Source organism: Adiantum capillus-veneris, chromosome 27 (assembly GCF_014529385.1).
Source record: "Adiantum capillus-veneris isolate H3 chromosome 27, ASM1452938v2, whole genome shotgun sequence".
Lineage (NCBI taxonomy): Eukaryota > Viridiplantae > Streptophyta > Polypodiopsida > Polypodiales > Pteridaceae > Adiantum > Adiantum capillus-veneris.
Window position 1 is genome coordinate 7125881 of NC_140957.1, and position 7409 is coordinate 7133289.

Sequence of the window (7409 nt, forward strand, 5' to 3'; positions counted from 1 at the left end):
CCCCCCCCCGATAGTGACCCCTCAGTGCCCTTTTATAGGTGTTGGCTGCTTTAGATTAGGGTAATCTGGCTTGATTAGGGTAAGCTAATCGTGGAGAAAAAGCAAGGCAGTGGGCTCGGGGTGGTTGACCCTTGCTTTGGCTTGGGAGTTATTAAAATGAAAACCTCTAGGTGGGCCTTCGTGACCATCACCTAGAGAGATGAAAATTTACAAGTTGGGATCTTTTTACAAGGCTTGGGTGAAAACTGAAAAATGATGATAATAACCTATGGTTTACTGAAGAGGGCGTCGTGGTCGCATGATGTCGGTGAATGGCAGCTTTGTCGGTGCGGTGGTGTAGAACGTTCGTCTCTTTGGGGTCAGCTGGGGCATGCCTTCTGTGCCTTTGTTAAGTTTTTGTTGTCGGTGTCGCGTAATTTGTCCGTTTTCCTTCCTTTTTGTTGATGACGTAGATTGCCTTCGGTTTTTTTACTTTTCTTTGGTGCATGCGTGTGCATGTATGGGTGAGTGTGGGTAATATGTATGGGTGAGTGTGAGTGTGTGAGCGTGTATATGTATATGTATGGATGAGTGTGAGTGTGTGAGCGTGACTGTGTATATGTATGGATGTGTGTGTGCGTGGGAACGAGGGGGAGTGTATTATGTATATATATATAAATATATATATATTCTTTTGGTTTTTTCCCGGAATTGCTACTAGCAATGCAGAGGCGAGAGAGAGGAAGAGATGGAGTGAGAGACATAGCGTCTGCGTAGTGTGTGTGTGTGTGTGTGTGTGTGTGTGTGTGTGTGTGTGTGTGTGTGTGTGTGTGTGTGTGAGCATGTGAGTGAGTGTGTGTGTTGCGCATAGCGCGGCGCCTACGGACATGAGTGTGAGAGAGGGGGCATGGCCGCCTGCGGGCTGTGAGCGTGGAGATAGTAGGCTGCAGGGGCGCACGAGCGCAAGTGAGAGAGGGGTGGGTAAGGTGGTGAGGGGAATGGGATTGGATAGGGTGTGTGTGTTGCTTCAAGGCGCGGGCGGGCTTGACAACGGCCGAAAAGGGGGGGGGGGTACTTAGTCAATGAAAGGGGGCGGAATATTATAGAGAGAGAGAGAGAGAGAGAGAGAGAGAGAGAGAGAGAGAGAGAGAGAGAGAGAGAGAGAGAGAGAGAGAGAGAGAGAGAGAGAGAGAGAGAGAGAGAGAGAGAGAGAGAGAGCTAGACCTAGGTGGAGATAGGCGGGGGGGGGGGGGGGGGTATAAGGCCGAAGGGGGTGTGGAACGAAGGGAGATGGGGGCATAATGTGGCGGCCCGCTGGGGCTGGGGTGTGGACAAGCAAAGAGAGAGAGGGAGGATATTTGAAAGAGAGAGAGAGAGAGAGAGAGTATGCAATATCTGTGGTGGCCCGCCAGAGGGTGTGACAGAGGCATCAGCGTCTTATGCGCCCACTGGGCCGGGTGATGCAGCGGCAGAGTAGGTGAGAGAGAGAATATTAGCCAGCCGAGCAGTAGGAGAGAGAGAGTCTGTCTTCTGGCAATAATGGAGAGGTGTGGCCAAACTGGCGGCGCCCCGCTAGTGGTTAAGCTTAGAGGGGGAGTGGTGAATGGTAAAGAGCTTCTTTTTTGTTTGTTTGTTTTTTGTCTTCTTCTTTTGGTAATATGCCTTCCCTTCCTTAGGGTGTGGTTCTTGCGGTCGCCATTTTGAAAACTGGCCGTCATTAGCCCTCCCATCTGGCTAGATGCATTCATGCTTCTTGCCCTTCCTCTGCATCTCAGTAGTTGTGGAATTGGAGGGTTCTCCTCTTCTGGAATGTCTAGCATGAACTCTGGATCAAACCTAAGGAAATACCTCTTCAGCCTCACTCCATTGACTCTAGTGTTGTGAATTCTCCCATCTGCTTCCATCAGCTTATAGCTGCCGTTGTTATAGCGCCTTTTGACAATGAATGGTCCCTCTCATCAGGGTTGAAATTTCTTGTCCTTCCTGGTGTCAAATCTGTTGTCGTATCTCAATACTAGCATGCCTTTCTCCATGCCCTTTTCCTTAAGCCCTTGATTGAAGGTGAGCCGGCGTTGTTCTACCTACGCTGTATAGTGATTGATTGCTTCTTCCCTATCTAGTTGGAGCCTTTCCAGATCTAGGATGTGGTTGCGGAGATTTACAATTGGGCGTTGTATCTGGCTAGCCAAGACTCGTAAGCTTGATATATGTACCTCAATGGGTAGAATTGCCTCCTTTCCGTAAACTAGATGGAAAGGGGTGAAACCTAATGATGTTCGAAACGTCGTTCGGTAGGCCCATAGAGCGGTCATGAGATGTTTATCCCAGTCTCCTGTGTGATTGTTCACCAGCTTTGTGATGATTTTGCAGATCATTCCATTTACCTTTTCTACTAGGCCATTACACTGTGGATAGTATGGTGTGGAATGTCGGCGTGTGATGCCTAACTTTTTCATCAGTTCTCCCACTAGATTGCCTCTGAAACCTGGTCCCCTATCTGATATTATCTCAAGAGGAGTGCCAAAACGGTAGTAGATGTGCTCAAATAAAAACTTTTCTACCTCTTGGGCTGTGATGCGGGTGGTGGTTGTTGCTTCTGCCCATCGGGTCATGTAATCTACACCCACTATAATGTACAGCTTACCCGATTGGGCCCTTGGTAAAGGACCGATTGCATCTATTCCCCATTTCTCAAATGGACCATATGAGATGATAGGAGTCTGTGCTCATAGGTTAGTGTGCGATCATTGGCCACTTGACAGGCATTGCATGTTTTACACCAATGATGTACATCCCTGTTTAGACTAGGCCAAGAGTATCCTACCTATAGAATCTTCCTACCAGTGATATCTAAAGCAAAATGACCGCCACATACGCCATCATGGCAACTTGAAATTACCTCTGTGATCTCACTGGAGGTGGGCACTCGCCTGAGGCTTTGATCCTTGCCCTTACAATACAAGTGGTCGTTTACAAGGCGGTATCTGGTAGCCTTCCTTACTAGCCACTGTTTCTGGCCTTTGATGTACCCTTTTGGACATTCTCTTGTATTTAGAAAGCTAATGATATCAGTCATAGCATCACTACCTTGAAAGAGGGGTAGTTTCAGTTTGATTGCTCCTACGGGAACGTCTTGTATTCTTTCCTTGGCTAGAGCATATGCCTCCTGATTTTTTGTCCTGGGGACATGAAATAATTGCACTGCTTCAAACTTCCTTAACTTGGCGTAGTTGACCAAGTAAAACCTGATTTTTACAAACCCAAGTGTCGTTTATCTGCCTTATCAAAAGCAAAGCATCACCAAACACATTTAGGCGTTGAATTCCTTGTGAAATACAATGTTCTAACCCAAGAATTAAAGCTGCATACTCTGCTTTGTTGTTGGAGTGGGAGTGTAATAGCTACCCGCTGGAGAATACCCTTTCCTGTTGCTCATTAAAAATGACTATGCCAGCTGCACACTGGTCCACTGTTCTTTTGTATGCTCCGTCAAAGAAAGAGAGTGAGCTCTTTCTAGCTTAGAACTTTCTACCATTGGTGTTTCTTCTTTTGCTTCCGTGTTGACCTTCAGCTTCTTCTCATAGTGGTGATGGGTAAGAATACCCGCTAGACTAGACCTGGTGGAGTTTTCTACTTGCGTGGTGTAGTCAAACTCTTGTAATCTAACCAGCCATTTAGAGATCCTAGATGAGACATCCATGTGTCGCATTACCTATGGAATGACCTCCTCCATTGTCGGAATTACAAAGGGTCTAGGAAGAAGATAGGAGCGGAACTTTGTGGTAGCAAACATTAATGCAAGAACCATGTGTTTTACTTCGGTGAATCCCTTTTCTGATGGGGTCATGACATGACTAGAGAAGTAAATAAGGACGCATGAAAGAAGTTTGGGGGTCCTTTTGCATTAGTATGGCTGCGAGTATATCACTTCCTACACTGGGGTTCACATAAAATGGCTCGTCCCACTTGGGGGGTGAAATGGGGCGAAGCGTGGCTAGGATTAACTTTACCTCGATAAATTGCTGCTCATTTTCTTCACTCCATGAGAAGACATCCCTTTGGGCAACTTTTTGTAGAGGGAGAACCACTTGAGATAGCAAGTGAATGAACCTGCTTAAGTATCTTACCTTCTGAAGGAAAGAAATTAACTTCCTAGCGGTGGTGGGTGATGACAAAGATACCAGAGCTTAAATCTTGCTAGGGTCAGCCTCAATCCCTTTTGCTGAAATTACATGGCCAAGGAGAGTAACTTTGCTTTCACCAATGTGACACTTATCCATGTTGAGCTGGCCACCCAAGGTTTGCAGCCTGGTTAAGCCATCATAGACTTTTCTTAAATGGAGGGCTCGTGAACTATAGATGCAAAAATCATCTATGAAAACCCGTATTGACGTTCCAAAGTAGGGTTGGAAGACAAAAGTCACATATCGTTGAAATGTGGCCGGAGCATTGGTGAGGCCAAAGGCATCACTCTGTAAGCAAAGCATCCCCAAGGTGTAATGTAGGTTGTCTTCGTCTGGTCTTCTTCCGCAATGCTAATCTGAAAGTATCCTGAGTAGCCATCCCATACTGTATAGCGCTCATGACCTGCCACTTCATTGAGAATTTCATCTTGGAATGGTTGGAAGACAAAAGTCACATATCGTTGAAATGTGGCCGGAGCATTGGTGAGGCCAAAGGCATCACTCTGTAAGCAAAGCATCCCCAAGGTGTAATGTAGGTTGTCTTCGTCTGGTCTTCTTCCGCAATGCTAATCTGAAAGTATCCTGAGTAGCCATCCCACACTGTATAGCGCTCATGACCTGCCACTTCATTGAGAATTTCATCTTGGAATGGGAGGGGAAAGTGATCCCTCTTTGTGGTTGCATTGAGAGGTTTATAGTCCACACAGACTCTCCACTTGCCATTCTTCTTCGGTGTGACTACTACTGGGGAGACCCATTCTGAGTCTTCGACGGGGTAGATGAAACCTGCTTGTAGCAAACTCCTCACTTCTTTAAGTAGTGCCTCTTGTTGGATTACCCCAAGTCTTCTGAGATTTTGCACCACGGGTTTACTGCCTTCCTTGAGTTTTATGTGGTGTTGTACTATTGTGATTCCTGTGATCTTATCATAGCCATCAATAAGCAGTGTAGTGAAATTACCTAGCATGCAGACATATTCCTTCCTTTCTTCATCGGTTAACTCATTTGAGAGCATCCGATGTAACTTACTTGCATCCTCCAAGGATTGCGTACCTGATGGTTCCTCTCAGTTTGTCGGGGGTGCTTCAGATTGTGTCAATCTTTTTGGGTCTTTAAGGATGACCCCATCACTTCGATGCTACTGTCACTCTCATCAGTTGTGGTTTTCTCTTCTCCTGAGGTAGACGAATAGTCGCTAGTGGACTCATCTTCTAAAGCCTCCAAGATCATGTTTCGTTGCTTCCTAGTCCTCATGTCGTAGAATATGGACTTCCCTTTAGCATCCTTCATATGAATCATTTCGGTGCTCCTGTCTTGCTTAGCTTCCATAGCCATGAGCCATGGTCTCCCAAGAATGATAGGGTAGCCCTCCCCTTTGTGTGGCATGAAAAAGATGTATAGCTCCACTTCTGTATTGAATGTTTTTACTTTGACCGCATTCACAATGCCTACGCATCTCACTCTTACGTTATTTGCCATTTTGGCTCGGCAGGGTGCCAGCCTACTCACCTCTAGACCTAGATGGTGCATCATTTTCTCACTCATGATGCATATTTGCACGCCACCATCTATGTAGACGTTTGAGATTCGTTGCCCCTTGATGTGGGCATCCATAGTTGGTAGGATGTTGTCGAGATCCCTCCCAAAGATATCCCCAGTTGTCCTTGGTCTTGATTTCCTGGTACTCACCATCTTTGTCCATTGCCTCCTCATTCTTGGTGCAAGGTGGAGTAATTGGGGCCAAGTTATCTTCGGGACCTGCATCAACACATCCTGAACCAAGTCATAGGGTTTAGCATACTCACCTAGTGAGAAATCCACGATGTCTATCTTCCGTCGCGGTTTAGCTGCTTGCTTGCTAGACTCGGCCTTCCCTTTCATTTTCTATTCTCTTTGAGAGGCTTCCTCGTGCCTGGCACGCTTCACTCCCATAACATCCACTTCTTCTACTTTTGCCTTCCGTTTGTGCTTCTCTTGAACTGGTTCTTCTACCTTTGCCTTTGCTTTAGCTTCCAAGCTAACAACACTCACCGCTTGGTTTACAGCAGGTGGTGGGGGTAGTGGTGGAATAAGAGGTTGCGGTGGTGGTTGTTGTTGTACAGGTGGTCAAAGGATCTGGACCGGTGGAATTGGTCCTGGTTGCCTGGTTGGTGGTGGTCTTGCCCTTGGCGGAGAGATCTGATTTTGTCTCCCTCCTCTATTGAAATTCTTCCTCCTTGGATGTGGACAGTAGTACATACCATGGCCATCTTTCCCGCAATTGTAGCAGTGGTACTCTTGGTTTTGCCTTTGTTGTCCTCTTCCTTGTTCTCCATTTCTGACAGGTGCATGCCCTTGCTGCACCACATGCACGGATAAACTCTCTAGCTGGGTAGTGATGCGACTCAGCAGGTCTTGCTGCTCTTCTGATGCCTCTTGTGACTGGGCTCTATGAGCGGCTGTTGCAGTCACTGGGGTTAGTCGGATCGAGCTTGATTCCTCTGACTCGTTTACTCTTGCTTGCATGCGTAGATTCTTGTCTTTAAGGTGGGCTACTTCTACTGCCAACTCATATGTTGCAGGAAACCTTCCCTTCACCTTCTCCTTAAGCGGCGACCACATGCCAGCAATGAAACGGTCCTTCTTTAGGAATTAGGCGCTACTTTGCCTTTCTCCAATGATGCAACCCATCTCTCCCATAAGTCCACAAACTTGGACTCGTAGGTGGCATACTCTAGAAGACCTCCTTGCTTCATTTCTGTCATTAGCTGCCATAGCTTTTCCAAGGTTGTGCCTCCACCAAACCTCTTCACAAAGGGAACACGTAACACATCCCATGCATTTTTGGTAGCTTAGGGCAAAGCATTGTACCAAGACTTGGCCTCTACTTTCATCAGTAGAGGAAAAATTCGAAGCCGTGAGGCATCGTCATCCTTGTTGGAAACCACACAAGCGACGTCGAAATCATCTAGAAAGTCGGTGGTGAGATCTTCTCCCTTCTTTCCACTGAACGTGGGGAAAGAAACACTTGCCATGGTAGTAACTCAGGAAATTACAAACTTTTTTTTATTAACAACAGTAGCAGCTCATAGCGGCTTTTTACAGAGTCGGGTGGATAGATTAAAACAAGATAAAGATAGAAACATTGAAGGAGTAGTGGTAATCCAGTATGGGGAGAATGATAGGGCTTGGGGAATTAAGGATTCCTCCTAGCACCACCGCACCGAATAGATACATGATCTTCTCTTGGTAGAAGATTTTCCAATC